This window comes from Enhydra lutris, unplaced genomic scaffold, assembly GCF_002288905.1.
Source record: "Enhydra lutris kenyoni isolate GAN:26980312 unplaced genomic scaffold, ASM228890v2 scaffoldscaffold5, whole genome shotgun sequence".
NCBI classification, from domain to species: Eukaryota; Metazoa; Chordata; class Mammalia; order Carnivora; family Mustelidae; genus Enhydra; species Enhydra lutris.
The window spans coordinates 50,981,505-50,997,925 of NW_019154089.1; the positions used below are offsets into that span (position 1 = coordinate 50,981,505).

A 16,421-nucleotide genomic window follows, 5' to 3' on the forward strand; every position below is an offset into this window, starting at 1 on the left:
GATTAAAACATAATAAAGAAAACAGTACATATCCAGGATGGCCCCAGACACCCTAGTTTTTAATTGGTTAATTCTGGGATTATGACCACATGTTGAAATAATTCAAATGGAGGATGAAGCAGCTACTACAAAATACTCCATGCAAAAGTGTCAAGAGGCCCACTTTGCTCATGTCAAGATAAGATTTTCTGGGTAGAATGCAGAACTGGTGGCAGGTGTCTACCAGGTTCTGTGAGTTCTCGTGTTGTATGATGTCACCTACAGCCACAAGCATGTCCATGAAGACGTGTGTGTGTGTGTGTGTGTGTGTGTAATTCAAATTTTATTTCTGCAATTCTTATGAAATCTATGAAATTGGTCTCTGTAATAATTCCTGAAAGGCAGACCTGAAGCTTTCTCTGTGTTGTCATTAGAATAAATAGCCAAGACTTTTCTCCCTCATAATCAACGAAGGGACCAAGGAATGAGGCTTCCAGCTGATGAGTCCTGTTCCCACTCTCACCATGTCATCCTGCCTGAACACTTATAACTCAGGGAAGCCAACTCTGTGCCTACTCCTTCCTAAATTCCACTTTCATCCAAGGAATCTGATCCAAGGCAGCCAGTGAACCAGGCTGATGCCTCCAGTCTCTTTTCATTGAAATCTTCTCCTTGGGGCAGACTGTCAGCAAGGCCTTGATGGTATGGACATCTGATCTCATCATTCCCTGATTCAGATCCTTTGTTGGCTCTCCTTGCATGGGATATAGCTTTCTGTGATTTGTTTCTGGTTACCACTTGCAAAGGTAGCTGGAAAACTCTGAAATAGACCCACATAATCATCTTTAGTTGATTCATGAAGAAGGTACACAAACAAGTCAATGGGAAAAGAAAAATCTCCCATCAAATTGTACTGGAACAACTGATATCTGAATAACTTATATTTTTTCCTTAATAACATACACAAAAAGACATTGACTGTTAATACGTACCATATACAAAAACTAACTCATAGTGTATCATCAACCTAAATGTGAACACTGAAGCTATGACTATTCTAAAGGAAAGTCATCCTAGTCTTATGATTGCACAGATTTATTATTCAGATCACACAAGCTGAAATCATAAAATAAATACATTTGATAAATTGGATTTTATAAAAAGGAAAAACTTTCACTCTTCTAAAGACATGTACAAGAAAACAAAAATGTAAGCCATCAGCTGGGAGAAAATATTGCAGCACATTTCTCAGACAAAACCCTTGTATATAGACTATCTAAACAAATCTCACAACCAGTACAAAAATGAACAAAAGGTTTGAGCAGACACTTCTCAAAAGAAGATATGCAAAAGGCCAATAATCACATGAAAAATTACTCGACACATTGATCATTAGAGAAATGCAAAATAAAACCACAGTATCATAGCACAGCTACTAGAATGAGTAAAATTAAAAAGACTGATGATGTGAACAGTTATAATGCAAGGAGACAGAGCTACTGGCACTCACATCCGTTCCATTGCTGAGGGGAGTGGGAAATGGTGTAGCCACACACAGGAAAATTGCTCTGCAGTTTCTCAGTTCAGCCATACTTGCTGCATGACCAAGACATTCCACTTCTAGGTATTTACTCAAGTTAATGAAAGCCTATGTCCACTTGGAAATCTGTACACAAATGTTCATAACAGCTTTATTTATAATAACCCCAGAAACAAACTACATGCCCATCAATAGATGAATGAAGTAGCATTTGTATTATAGCCATATAATGGATGTAGCTTGTTGTATACAAATACTTAAAATTGATTTGAAAATCTCTAAGTGTGAGATGTGTTTTTCAGTGTCACTCTGTTGAGTCCCTTAAAATGTAATATTCAAGAATTATTGTTATATTTGAACATAATTAGAAATTCAACTACATTTTAATAATTTCTAAAATAGAGCTAGTACAGTTTGGAAGAGAGAAGAGATAGTGTGTATAAGAATTGGAGTTACTTCTTGAAGAATCAGACCAAGTGATCAGATACATGTATCAGACTTAATTCAAGTTTATTTTGTGAGTGGGACCTAGAGTTGTTCCATAATTATAACCTAAAATAACACATTGGAGAAATGATAAACACAGGCAAAATATTTAATATGTTGATCTTTGATGGGCATGAAATATGACAGTATCTACATACAAAATACATGTATTTAGAGGTACATTTTAAGATGCTGATATAGAGTTCAATCCAATGTCATTTATGTTTCCCTTCATTATGTAATGATTCTTCTGCTTATCTGTTTCTATATTAGCACCAACCATGATCACATATTGGTTCCTACGGTAATTGACATGGTGCCCCCCAACTCAATCTTCTGTTGTTTGGTTTATCACATCCTTGGGGCACCTGGGTGGCTCAATGGTTTAAAGCCTCTGTCTTTGGCTCAGGTCATGATCTCAGCGTCCTGGGATGGAGCCCCGCATGGGGCTCTCTGCTTAGCAGGGAGCCCACTTCCTCCCTCTCTCTCTGCCTGCCTCTCTGCTTACTTGTGATCTCTTTCTGTCAAATAAATAAATAAAATATTTTAAAAAAATCACATCCTAATTGTAGGCTACTGGGAGATGGCTATTTGTTCAAGTGTCAACCAATTACCCTTGAAAAAGAAGGTAAATGGAATATTTGTTGTCTTAAGCAAACTTCTACCTAGTCCAAGGAACTAGCTATTTCTAGACTTCATATTTTAAATGTCCTTAACTTGAGTGCGTTTTACCCAGTTCAACCATTTGATTCAGCCAACATCAACTGATTTCCTATTTGTAACAAGGCATCATGCTGGGAGCTTTGAAAGATACAAAGATGATGCAGAGTTTCCTGGTCCTCTCATGTGACTTCCCACAGTCTTACTCGTTAATTAGTTGAAAAGTAGACTTAACTGTCATTGGTAGTGCCTCTTGTCTCCCAGTCAGTTTATTTTAGTAATCTCACTTAGTGAAAATGAAATGATATAGCTCAGTACCTCGGGGTCAGCTGCAGTAAGGAGAGATGCATTTGGATGAAAAGCTAATGGTGTGTGGGGAAGTTACTTGGAACTATCCTGGGGTGAAGGTGGGTCCCACATCACATACCCTGCCAGTGTCAATAGCTTTTTACTGCTTGGTGGGTGTTGTGTACCTTTGAGAGGGGCTTTCTGAAAACAACATTTATCCTAAAAGAGAAACAAAGGACTTATTTTGCCAGTGGCCCTTCTTGCTCCTCAAATCACACTCCGATGGAAATTCCTTCAACCAAGGCACGTCTTCATTAAAATTCCCAGAGAATATTACCTCTTTGATCTCCAGGGCGAGGGTGACAAGTGGACAAGAGAAATGTAATGTCCTCTGTAGAGACGGTAGAAATCAATGACCACACTTGTTTGAGAATCCGTATAATGTAGAATGCCGAACAGAATGTGGAACTCCTGTCCTCATCATTAGTCCTGGTTTCTTTGGACAAGTTCATGACAGAAGCGAGAGAACGGGTGGAAACGCTGAAGTCGGGCGGATGTCAGGGGTACAAGGAGGGAGGAGAGCTGGAGTTAGGTACCTTTTCTAAACAAGGGACTAGGCTGCTTCTAATCTGGCAAACTCATTGGTGAGCAACAAGTGTAAAAAGAGAAGGGAAGTGAGAAGAAAGGAGAAAAGAGGTAACCAAGGGTGGAAACAGTACAGAATGGCATCGTATCAGCTTGAGCTTGTGGAAAAGGAGGGAGGACTTTGAATCACTTAGAATAACGTGGCGTCTCTTGTGGGTTGAGGTTTTCCGTGTCACCTGAGAGATAATGAGACACCCCAGCAGGGTGCCGCCTGGAGACAACAGAAGGGCGGGAAGGGGTTGCCTGAGGGAGTAAGACAATTTGCTGAACATCATTTGATATAACAAACGAGGTAAGTTTTGATGCCGTCCTTGAAACCAAACAATCGCCAGGTACACTTCTTGCAGGCTCGGCTCGGCGGGGAGCGGCTCGGGCTTTCACCGCCACCGCGTTTCCTAGGCAACCAAAGTGTAAACTTGAGAAAGAGCAGGGCCAGGGAAGGGATGGACAGTGAGTTGAGCCAATCAGGCTGCGACTCTGCTTCAGGGAGTCCAAGCCCGTGCAATGAGCGCCGAGGGCTGCCGGCAAGGCCGCGGGGGGAGGGGACGCGGAGGAGGCCTCGGGGGATGGAGGGGCCTGAGCCCGCCCAGGCGCACACCCGGGAGCGCGTCCGTAGTTTCGGTTCCCAGCAACTGGTGGCCTCAGGTTAGCATTGAAGGTAAATCAATGTTTTTGAACTATTATGTTGGCTTGATCACTTTGGTTAGTTTTAGCTAAAGAAAGAAAGAAGGAGAGAGAAGACGAAAGGTGTTACTTTCTAAAGAGAAAACCAGCAATTGATGAGACTTCTTGGTTGTCAGTCTGGGGAGGAAATAGCGTGATTCTGGGAGACGATTTGTCATCTTTTGAGAAGAAGAGCGCAGATAAAAAGGTACAAAATCAATTTTATTCCCTAAAGGGGAAGGCAGTACACATCATGAGCAGTCACTATGTGTAGGGTACTGACGTGTGAAGCGTTTGGGTGAATTGCTTCATCTAGCCTGTATGACCATTGGAAACACAGCTTCGAGGTAAAGCATCTCCAAGTCATTAATGCCATCAAGAGACTGAGCTTTGGTTCAGACCTTGGTTTTTCCGGCATTGAAAGATGTGCTATTTCTGTCATACCCTGCTGAACTGACCACTTAGATAGAAAACAGCAGTGGGCTGGACACTGCTTGCTGGACGTTGTCGAGTTGATTTGATTGGTCACAAAATTGAGAAGGACCTTATTAAACAGCAATACTGTTTATCTTGCCTTCAGTCTCTGTTTTGTAACTGTATCTTAAATACTGAGATTTAAATTGTGGACATGTATTTCTATTTATATGCAAATAGCAGTGATCTAATAACAATCTAGTAGCACCCTGTTGAGTGCTGATGGTATGACTTGGGACACAAAGTTTACAGCCTTTGCCCTTAAGAACCTTACAGTCTAGTAAAAGAGGCAGTTCTGAAAGCGGAGAGTTGCATCGTGATTCAGCATGGACACTATCTGGGTTTTGCGCAGATGGTGCAAAGGAAGACACAAGCGTTTCCCTCTGGTGAGAGTGGTTATGCCAGGCTTCACCATAGTGACTATACAAGGAAGATGAGGACTTTTCTAGGCCAACAAATGAGGAAAAGTGTTCCTTAACACGGGACTGCATGTATAAAGGCACAGGGACAGAATACCATAGTGTGTGTGGGGAATATGAGTGGGTATAAATGCAGATTAGATTGTAAAGAGGTGGAGAATTGCTAGAAACAAGGCTGGGGAGACAGGCAGGGCCAGTGTCTACTTCAAATGCGAAGATGTTTACTCTTTACCTGTACACAGTGGGGAGCCACAAAAAGGTTTTTAATTAGAGTGTGAAGTTCAGATTTCCATTTTTAAAGATGGCTATGACAGTCATCTGAAGGCTGGTTGGAGAGGGGAAGACTAGAGAAAATGAGCTAAGAGGCAATTTCAATAGTGGAGATGGGAGGTGACCAGGTCCTGGACTTAGGTGATCCATGGCAGTGGAGACGAGGGAGGGAACAGAGAGGCAAGGGGTATCAAGATGGTGAAATTCTACAGTATTTGCCTGCTGACTCAATACAGAGGGGAGGAGGAGTCTAGGATAATGTTCAGTGAATGACCTGGGGAAATGGTGGTATCATTTCCCGAGGCAAGGAATAGGAGGAAAAGATAATGAACTTGGTTCTGGAACATTAAACTTGAGTTGCCTGTAGGTCCTTCAAGCACACACATTTTGTGGGGAATTCGAAAGCTGACTGTGAAACTAGCACAGTGCATGAGTTGGAATAAAGATTCGGGAGCCAACGTGCTGTCAGTGGATGCAGCTAAAATGGCCGTGGGATGGCATGAGAGCATGACGAGGATAAATAACCAAATCCTGGGAAAGAGTAGCATTTTAAAAAGCAGGCAAAAGACAAGGGAGAGGCAAAATAGGTCAGACCTGAGACAAAGGGAGACAGAGGAAATTAGCTTCATTGAGAGCGAAGTTTTAAGAAGGAAGAATGATCAACAGAGTCAACTGCTGGGCAAAGTGAAATAGATGAGGAGTTACTATTGGTGGTGGTAATCAGGTCCGCAGTGCTTCCTGAGAGAAGACTCAGTGGAGGGACAGCGGAGACCAGACTGTTTCAGTGGGCTGAAGTATGAATGGAAGGTGAGAAAGTGGAGAAGCAAGAGACTCCTCCAGGTAGTGGGCTTTGAAGGGAGAGAGCTAGAGGCAGTCTAGGATCGAGAGATCACTGCAGATTCATGAACTAAAAGAGGAGCTGGTGGAGGGGAGGGAAGGGGCATAAATGATGGCTGAGGGTTGAAGAGGGGGTTGGAATTTGTGTTTTAGGTGGAGATCATCCTTAGATGGGAGGCATTTCTCACTTCCTACCGGACAGGGAGGACAAAGTCAGGGTGGTTTTGGAGATAAATACCTGGACAGACTTGGAGGAGGTGATGCGAGTGAGTTCATCTCCATTTTTACTGTGATTTTCAAGACAAGGTGTGGAGGAGCGTGGCATAGGTTGAGAAGATTGAAAGAGGAATCTAATCAATGTCAAACTAATATTTCAGGGTTTGTAGACCAGAGGTCTCTGTGGCAACTGTTAACCTTTGCTGCTGTAGCATGAAAGCAGCCACAGATCATGCATAAACAAATGTGTGTGTCTGTTTTCCAATAAAACTTTATCTACAAAACTGGATGGAGGGGCAAATTTGGCCCACGGGCTGTGGTTTGATGTCTCCAGGTCTAGATCATTTTAGGGTATGTTGGCATAAACTCAGGGTCTTCTCGACAACTGCCCAGGGAAATGTGGATGTCAGTTTCTTTGGGGGAATAGAGGTTGAGAGCCCAGAAATCATCAACGTGCTCACTTCTGATTCCAGGATTCACACTGGTGTTCTCCGTCAGGATGATATGGTGGCTTCGCATGATGTCGTGGGAAAAACTGATCTGGATGCGCTGACACAATTTCTAGAAGGACTCTATTTCTTCTGCCAACTGTGGCAGAACCTGCCAGTTTCCTCTTCTTTATAAACACAACCTGAAGGATGGCAAAGTACCCAGCCCAAAATTAGGTTTCTTAGCTGTCTTAATCTGTTTGGAGTGCTCTAGCAAGATACCACAGACTGGGTAGCTTATAAAAACAAAAACTTATTTCTCATAATTCTGTGGGCTAGGAATCCAAGACCAAGACATCAGCATGGTTGGGCCCCCTACCTGGTGTAGAGCCATCACCTTCGTGCTACTGCTCAGGTGGTAGAAGGGGCAAGGGATCTCTCTGGAGCTTCCTTTATGAGACACTAATCCCGTTCATGTTTTACCCTTGTGAATTAAGTACCTCCCAAAGTCCCCACCTTTTAATACCGCGAGTTAGGACTTTGACTTATGAATTTTGGAGGGGTATGAACATTCAGATCATAGTGCTAGGTATGAACATTCAGATCATTGAGGGACTGGCCAATGAGATTGCAGTGGAAGGAGTTGGGTGGATTGCTGTGGGAGCCATTAAGAAGGAATGACTCAGCTGCCAAGTGCTCTCTCCTTGTCCTCACTCTTCTCTGCTGCCCGGGGTGTGGATGTAATGGTGGGAGCAGCAAAGGTTCTTTTGTAACTTGAAGCAACTCTGAGGATACAAACAATGGTAAAGTAGAAAGATGGTAGTTCTTTGGGACATAGACTCTCTGAAATGCCTCCAGACTCCTTTACATGAGAAGAAAATAAACCTCTATCATATTCACAGACAATTACGTGTTTCTGTTATGAGTAGCTGGACATGATTTCTGTCTGATATGCTAGCTATGCAGATACTGTCACTCTGACATTGGATTTTTATCCATTGGCATTTCTTGGTTTTCTGGAAGTATCAGTTAAAAGCCTGCAAGATGCAAATAGTTGGCTGGATTTCTAAGTGGCTATAAAATAAACATTATATGGACAAATGACCCCAAAGGAGGCATTTTCAGTGACCATAAAATAGTTACTTAAGTGATTTTGGTTTCTAATGTTGCAAAAATACAAATGGTACTCAGACCTTTATTCCCATCTAAAAGTAGTAGAAGATAGACATTTGGGGTTTGTCTCTGCAGTGGGTTTGAAATCACTGAGGCCAGGGTCTCACGGTTCCTGAAAAATGGGATATTGGAATGTTGCCTGGTTGGTTCTAAGAGCATAGTCACTAAAACCAGGGGGTTTGGAACGAAAGTTTTATTTTTCTTTTGTCTTTTTTGTTTGTTTGTTTGTTTGCATTTTGTACACAAATCCAGCCAAATCTTTGCTTACTTTTGTGTAGCTTAGGTCTTTTCTTACTCTGCCTCTTTAAGATCTTTCGTGTAATAGGCTGTCTAACCGGAATAGATTGCAAGCAATTTCCTGGTAAAAACCCCAGAGACTAAAGGCAGAGAAAGATGGAGAAGGAGACAGCAAGAAGAGTGTTATTACACTGCCTCCTGCCTCCAGAGATTCCCCGGGGATGCTCATTATAAGGATCTCGTAAGCCTGGGACCTCTGGGCTTTAATAAACTGGTATCACATTGTGTTAGTTATATGGGTTCTTGAGTATAAGGCTGAAGAGTATTTTCTCACTTCTTTGTAGCCAAAAATGCTGCAGAGGTTGCTGAGTGCTGATAAAATTCTATGGAGAGAACAGATTATAATGGAGTTACTTTATCTCCTCTCAACTATTTCTCAGGGGGGAGCTTCTCTCCTCACGTTTGATTGCTAGTTATTTTACTTGGGTAAAGGTCAATATCTAAGGTCAAGCCAAGCTCTGTACACATAAGCTTTTGCCAATTATATCAGTTAGAAATACTTTTGGCTGTGATAGAGAACCTGACTGACAGGTTCCTCATGACAAGAGTGTGGAGTCAGGCAGTTGCTGACTTGGTACAGCAGCACAGTGATAGTAGGACTTTAAGTTGGTATCTGTGATTCCCTTGGCTTTTTCCTCATGACTGCATAAAGGCTGCCAAATCTCTGGACATTGCATTCTTGTTCAAGGCAGGAAGAGGCAAACAGAGTGGAAGAGTTCTCCTAGAGCTCTCGGTACTTTCAATTGGGTTTCTGGCCAGAGCTCATTCACGTGGCCACCCAACTGAAAGTGGAATGCAGCAGATGAAGGAGATTGGAATGACTTTAGAATAAGCCAGTTGCAATGTCTGGAATATCAGATGTAGTTCAAATTCAACAAGGTTAAAACTACTCTGAGGACTGGTAACTCCTGGAAGGGACCTTGGCTGTTCCATTTATCACTGTGGAGTAGCACATAATGGGTGTTCAGTAAACAGACATTAACTTCAGGACCAGGACCAGGGTGAGGCAAAGCAGGCACCTAGGGCACAATATTTAAGGAGGCACTGACTCTTAGGCTTGGGCAAGTGCAATGTTGACATTTGCACAGTCCTGAGATGAAGGGCCTCCTTAAACATTGCACCCTAGCCCCCTACCTTACTGGGCCTGAATCCTGGCCCTGGTTGAATTAATAAAATGAAATTTCGGGGCGCCTGGGTGGCTCAGTGGGTTAAGCCGCTGCCTTCGGCTCAGGTCATGATCCCAGGTCCTGGGTTCAAGCCCCACATCGGGCTTTCTGCCCAGCAGGGAGCCTGCTTCCTCCTCTCTCTCTGCCTGCCTCTCGGCCTACTTGTGATTTCTCTCTGTCAAATAAATAAATAAAATCTTAAAAAAAAAAAAAATGAAATTTCAAGCAGATGTATGAAGTAGACACTTTCCAACACTGATACTTATAATGCATTATTCTCAAATCATGCCATATCATAAACAGTAACATGAGGACTTAAGTCACATCCCAAAGAACAACAGAGAGAATAAAAGAAAATGATTTAGGAGACATGGGCTCTAGAGAAACCTGCCTATTGATAAAGGCTAAAGCATGAATTTTAAACATCTTATGAAAATGTATTTTGGCACAGAGAGAACCTGATAAGATACCAGACTTCAGTGACGTCTCATTTCCAGTGTGTTCTTATCATTAAAGTATAGATCTGCATACCATCATACTTCAAATTGATGTGGAAATTAGCAATCCAAACAAAAACCAGCTGTTTCATGTATTCATAGGTTGTGGAACAATTTTAAAAATAATTTGTGGGAAAAGAGTAAATATAATGGTAGATAATCAGCTCAGTAGCTTTGACTTTGATTTTGGAAAAAAAACAAACAAAAAAGAAAACCCCAAAAAACAAAAACCAACACCTTGTACATCATTCTGCTAACTGAGCAACGGCCCTGAGGCAGGAGGGAGAGGGGTTGTGTTTAGGACCCCCTTGTGTGGCCTGGTTTGGCCCTGTGCTGTTGTCCCCTTCCCTCCTCTGCAGTGAAAGCCTTCTAGCCCTCTAAGGCACTTTCCTTTGGAGCTCTGGCTTTCCTTCTCATTTCAGGAACCTTCCCTGAATTCCCAAAGCAGTGTCTGAGCACCGGGGCGTCCCTGTTGAACATGGGGACGTCGCAAGAGCACATTCAGGTGTCAGCGCTGACTCTGCCACTGCCCCTGGCACTTTCTTGGTTGGCCAAGGACCCGGGTCCTCTGGGTTTATGCCAACGTCCTGGAATAGGACGGCAATGTTTGATAGAACCAATTGCCCGAGGCCATGTGCTCCTGCATGTAGAGCACTGAGCCACAGATGTGGCCCCCGGAGTGGTTTGAATTGTGGTTTAACACTTCTCCTCCTGCCTCAATTTTATCCTGTGTTATGTTTTAGTTCTCCTCCAGCCCTGTCACTCAAGGTCTCACTCCTGCCACTAGAGGGACCCTGTAGCTCCTGTTGCTTACTTCTATTCTCAAACTCTGGAGCATCTTAAAACCCTCTGAAGGGACATCCTGGTGGCTCAGTTGGCTAAGCATCTGACTCTTGATCTCATCTCAGGCTTGATCGCAGGGTCAGGGTTTTGAGCCCCATGTTGAGCCACGTGTTGAGCCCTGTACAGATCCCTGCACTCACACCTGGAGATTCTAACTTCCTGGGCTTGGGGTGGGGCACGGACATTGATTCATCAACAACACCTCTGGTGCCCTTGTTGCTCCTGATGCTCTAGTTCCTTCTCTCCACCAGGGCTGATCAACCTCGGGACTACCGGCATTCTGGACTGGAAGATTCTTGGTTGTCAAGGGCTGTCCTGTGCTTTGTAGGAAGCTTAGCAGCATCTCTGGCTTCTACTCACTAGATGCCTGTAGTACCCCAGACACCTGCGGTGACAACCAAACATGTCTCCAAACATTGTCAAATATCCCCTGGGGATGGGGAGGGAGGGCAGGGTGGGTGAAATCGTGAAATCGTTGGAACCATAGCTCTGTACCCCCTCCTGAAGACTTAGCACCATCCCTTGTTAGTAGCTAGAGATGCTAAGGGTCTGTTTCACTGAACTTAGCTCAAATGAAGTTTGGGTTCAATGAAGGATCCCCCAGGATGTCAACAACACTGACCCACACCTGTGATTAAACTTGGGGTGTGGGCAGGTTCCCAGGACTCTACTGCAGAAACCATGTCTTTCCTCAAATCATCTGGGTCTTTCATTTCAGTCTCAGAGGGGCATCTTCTAGCCTCCTGCTAGGCTACTCTGAGCGCTGGGAGCCAATTCATGCCAGAGGAGCATTTTCTAAGGGAAACTCTTGAGGAACTACAGGATTTTGCCATCTGCTACATAACAGGAGCTAGTTTATTGAACGGATTGGAGTCAGTAGAGATGGTTTGATATTTCCCTACCATTGCCTTCAAACACTATGTGTTGAATGTCCTACCCCATCCCTGGATGACATTTTAATTAGTAAAAGGTGCACTGAGTCTAAATCAAAATTTGAGTCTTACATCCTGTTCCCAAGTAGAGACAATCTAAAAATCCCCACATGTCCCCATCCACATAGGGATGGCCCTTAGGCACAGGATCATCCCCACAAAGTCAAGATGGGGAAAGGTTTGGCTTGGATGTAGGCTTGAGAGAAGGTCAGTATGTCTTCCATCTCCTAAGGGTGAGTTTGAAGCTCTACAGTTTAAGCAGCAGCTACCTACTCGTGACATTGTCTTGCTCTTTTCTTTTCTCTAAATAGAAGAACGTTTAAAATCACACAGAGCTATTATAGCAACTCTGGGTCCCTTGCTATTGAAATGACTAATGTAATGGCACAGATACTTAACGGTTACAGAAATGCCTAAAAAGGTTTTTAAGGCAAGATTCACTACATGGCCTGGCTATGGGGAAAATGGGCTTGATGACATGAAGAGTCTTTCCAAAGAATGGACGGCTCTGCTGGCGGTTACTGTTTTCATGGGGCTGGGCTTCTGTGATTTCCTCAGTACGACAGTTCCCTCACAGTACACACTGTCCCCCTGTCTCTGCACCCCAAGCAGTGGGGTACAAAGGAGGACTGTCTGGGCAAAACCATGTCCCATCATCACGGTGAACATCCCTGTGCAGCCAGGCGAGGCCAGACTGCTCTCCCTCCTCCTCCTCAGCCCACAGCCCTCCTCCTCTCTGTTCCCTCTACCACGTTTCCCTAATTCAGTTTCCCCCAACCCTTACAGGCTCACTTTCCCTTTCTCTAAAGTTTGTCTGACCTGACTAAACCTGCTGCAGTTCCCTCTGCACCTTCCTGCAACCATCCTTTTTTGTGAAAGAGGAAAACCAGAAGTGTAATGTCATAGAAAACAGAGGGTAGTGTGCTTTACAGAGGAGACGTTTCCTGTGGATTTTGTGTCAGAGGATGTGGAAGATCTTGGTGCTCTCTCTGTATTGGTGTCTGAATAAATGACTCCTGGGGCTCTCTCTTTGGTTTTAAGATCCACCTCTGTGTGCAAGCTGTTGGATGTAGTCTCATGAGAGAGAGAGACAGAGAGACGGAGACCTCTCTCCTCTTACTGCCACGAGAGAGTTGTAATTCAGCTTATGGCCGCAAGAAGGCACCAAAGGTTCAGTTTAAATCTGTCCCTGAACTCTGCAAAGACGACTTCTACTGAGACTCTTGAAAAGACAGACCTCCATGCAATTTTACCTTTCCATATCCTGTCCCACAATGATTCTTTTAAAATCCAAGCAGAGCGTTTTGGCAGGGGCAGGAGGCTGTGCAGCTGGACAGTGGGATGAGGGAGCCTTAACTAGCTTCTGTGTGAGGAGCCCCAGTGACCCTTGCTGCAAAGTCTCCTTTGGCTTTGCTGCTGGAGGCTCCACCTGGACTGTGCCCCACATCTCCACTTGGCCTGTGCCCCACATCACACCAGCTGAGGGAGTGTGGGGGGGTGTTGGCGGGGGTGGAGGGTGGTTGATCTCTGCCACCGCTGAGCCCTCCCTCTCCTTCACACTGTACATTTGAGTACTCTCCAACTCAGATCTCTTTTCCTCTCTCTGTCCCTGCTGCCAGTACCTCTGCCCAGTCAGCAGGACCTCTCACCTGGCTGTCCCCAGTCTGTACCATACTGAATCAGAGGGCTCTTTGACAACAAACTGTCACTGCCTTGTTGTCTCCTGTTGCTCTCGGTATAGGATCCAAACTGCCCAGCTTGTGTCCCAGGCTCCTTGTGATCTGATGCCTGCTTACCTTCCCAGTGTCATCTTTCTCCAAATCTCCCCTTTCTATATTCCCTCCCTTTCCCAACAAGGGCTTCATCGCACCACCCGCCCACCATTCTGCAATCATGCTAGAATACTTGCATTTCTGTAATTATACCACTTTCTCTTTCGTTTGGGCCTTGGCACTCCGGAAGTGTACGGTGCCCTTCCTTCTTCTGCCCCCCACAACCCTAGCCTGGTTAACTACTCTTTCCTTTAGGATAAAAGCTTAGACAGCCCCTTCTCTGAGAAGTCTTCAGAAAGCCCCGCTCCAAGTCAGGTTAACTACCTTCTTCTGATTTGTGGTGGCTGAGTAGTAGGGCTGCTCTCCCCCACCCCCTTACCCCCTCTTCCCCAGTCCAACCCAGTGACCTGCTCTAAATTAAGCCCTTAATAAACATTTGTTGGAGAAAGGGACCCAGCCCCTCTGGGGAAATGCGCAGACGCGGTGTCAACACTAGGTGGCGCTGCGGCCCCGTGCCTGGGGAGGGCATGCTCTTTGGCGGTCACCAGGCAGGCTCCTAGAGGCTCAGGGAGGGTCTTCTGCAGTCTAGGGACGCTTTATGTCCTGCAGTGATGTTAAGTGACACACGTTTGGGGACAGACTCTTGCCCAGGTGCCTGGAGGCTTAAGGCAAGTTCTGGAAGCCCTGAGTGTCGTCCTTCATCACCAAAACCCTGCCCTGTTGGGTTTTCTTTGAAACCCCCCAGTTCTTACCAAACTTTGTTTCCTGTCCTGCTTAACCCGGGACTTCAGTGGTTAATCTTCAATCAAATTTAAGATTCTGCGCTGTTCAAGGAGTTGCTTCTCAGAGTCATCCTTCCTCTCTGACACTTGTGACTTGAAAACAGCGCACAGAACATACGTTTGTTGATGAACCAGGTAACTAAGCAATGGATGTGAGTGGTTAACTCAGGCATTTCAAGAATCATGGCAGGAGGGAATGGACTTCTTTTTACTGAATATATCAGAGTCAACCCCAGAGGCCACCATGTGCATGGTCACTGTGTGGGGTCTGGCACAGGAGGTAAAACCCGCAGGAGGCTTTCCTGGGCTCTGCCCTGCTCTCCTGTAGATGGGAACCACCTACTGTGCTTTGAGATTCTTTTATCTTATTTCACAAACATGGTGAAGTAGAAAGAGCTCTGCTGAAACGTCAGAAGATCTACGTTTGGGTGTCAGCCGCGATCTGGGAGCAAGTTGCTTTACCAGCGCACGCCTCAGTTCCCCAGTCCACTGAAGGAGGAGGGGCTTGGGGTGACCTCACGGTCCTAACGGTGTGTGAATTCCTGGGAGCCACACCGAAGGTGCCCCCCCGTTGCTTTATCAGTGAAATAGAAATCATAACTGTAACTAGCTCACAGGGTTTTTTTTTTTTTAAATTGAGGTGAAATTTACATAATGTGAAATTAGTCATCTAAAAACATACTGTAGATTCGTAATGTTGTGCAACCACCATCTGTATCAGGTTCCAAAACATTTTCATCACCCCACCTCCTGCCCCTCTGAAAAACTCCACTCCCCTTGGCCACCTTCCCCCAGGCCTTGGCCAGAGCCAGTCTGTGTTCTATCTCTGTGCATTTGACTGTTCTTGATGTTCCCTGTACATGGAATCCGTGTGTGGCTTTGGCTTTTCCTTCTTGTGTCTGTGCATGCAGAATGGCTTTGTCCCGCTCTCTGCCCATTGCATTGCTACTCCCCCCTCAAGGCCAGATGTGAGGTCCCTTCCCCAAGTCCCACGGCTCTCTGCTGAAGCACCAATCTTGTAGTTTTCTCACTCTACCCTAATCATCCATGTGCACCTCCCCTTCTCCAGCTGCTAGTGAAATCTGGGCTCCTGAAGAACAGGGACAGACCTGGGTTCATCTTTGGGTTCCCAGCACCCAATAGATTCCGACCAATGGTACCTACCCAACAAATAGCTGTTGAATTAGCAGACGAGTCCACTCTTTATGTGGGTCAAGGTTACACTTACTGCACAGAAGGACCAAGCAGGAGCATGGGAACAGTAGAGGATAATGCAGTGTTATTATGATCCCAAGCCTGGGTCCACAAGGAGGTAGGGCATCTGAAGACTGGGTGACCTTGGAGAAGCAGAACCGTGTTCTGTCCATCTGTTCCTCTGTGGATGGACATTTGGGCTTTCTGTGCCTTTGGCCACCGTGAGGAATGTGGCTGTGAACAGGATGCACGTGTTTCTGTTTGAGCTTCTGTTCTCAGTTCAGCTCCTTGGGCGTTTGTGAGGCCTGGGCACACGCCTACCATGGGGTCGGGAGGCCATAAACTCGAGCAACTGACGCTGTTAATTTTGAAGGTGTGTCAGTAGGGCCCCACATGGGTCCTTTCTCGTGCTGTCTCTCACACACCCCGTTACTGGTTTGTGGCCTGTGTGTCTCTCCATTCCCCGCCGGCCCCTGTGACTGGTGTGGCAAACCAGAACCAGTAGGGCGGGGTGAAAAAGGCAGGGGAGAGGTAGTGGAAATGAGGACACGGAGGTGAATAGGGGGAGGGGGACAACCACTGGGCAGATAGCACTGAGTGAGGGCTGGGGGCCTGAAGGAGCTATCACTGAGGTGGATTTAAGAATGAGGAGGGCACAAGATTGCTGATTGCCTTTCCAGCTCCCTCGGTGGCGGGGAGGGACAGGGTGGTGGTGCCGCTAGCAGCCTCTGGTCAGGTCTGCTCAGGCTGCTCAGGGCTAGGAAGAGCCTCGGGCAAGGCTAGCTGTGTAAGGGGGCAGGGGGTGCCTGGAGGGAACTGGGGTTTTCGTACAGAAACCCAGGGTTCTGACTGTGGCTGAA

At 45.5% G+C, this 16,421-nt stretch overlaps 1 protein-coding gene across 1 annotated transcript in view; it reads left to right on the plus strand.

Moving 5' to 3' along the window:
- The first annotated feature begins 4,135 nt into the window (after window positions 1-4,135).
- LOC111141159 (calcyphosine like) overlaps window positions 4,136-16,421 on the plus strand; it is a 29,773-nt gene continuing 17,487 nt past the window's right edge. The window contains exon 1 of the mRNA XM_022493521.1: window positions 4,136-4,256. The gene's annotated coding sequence lies outside the window, so the exon portion shown is untranslated. The remainder of the gene's footprint in view (window positions 4,257-16,421) is intronic.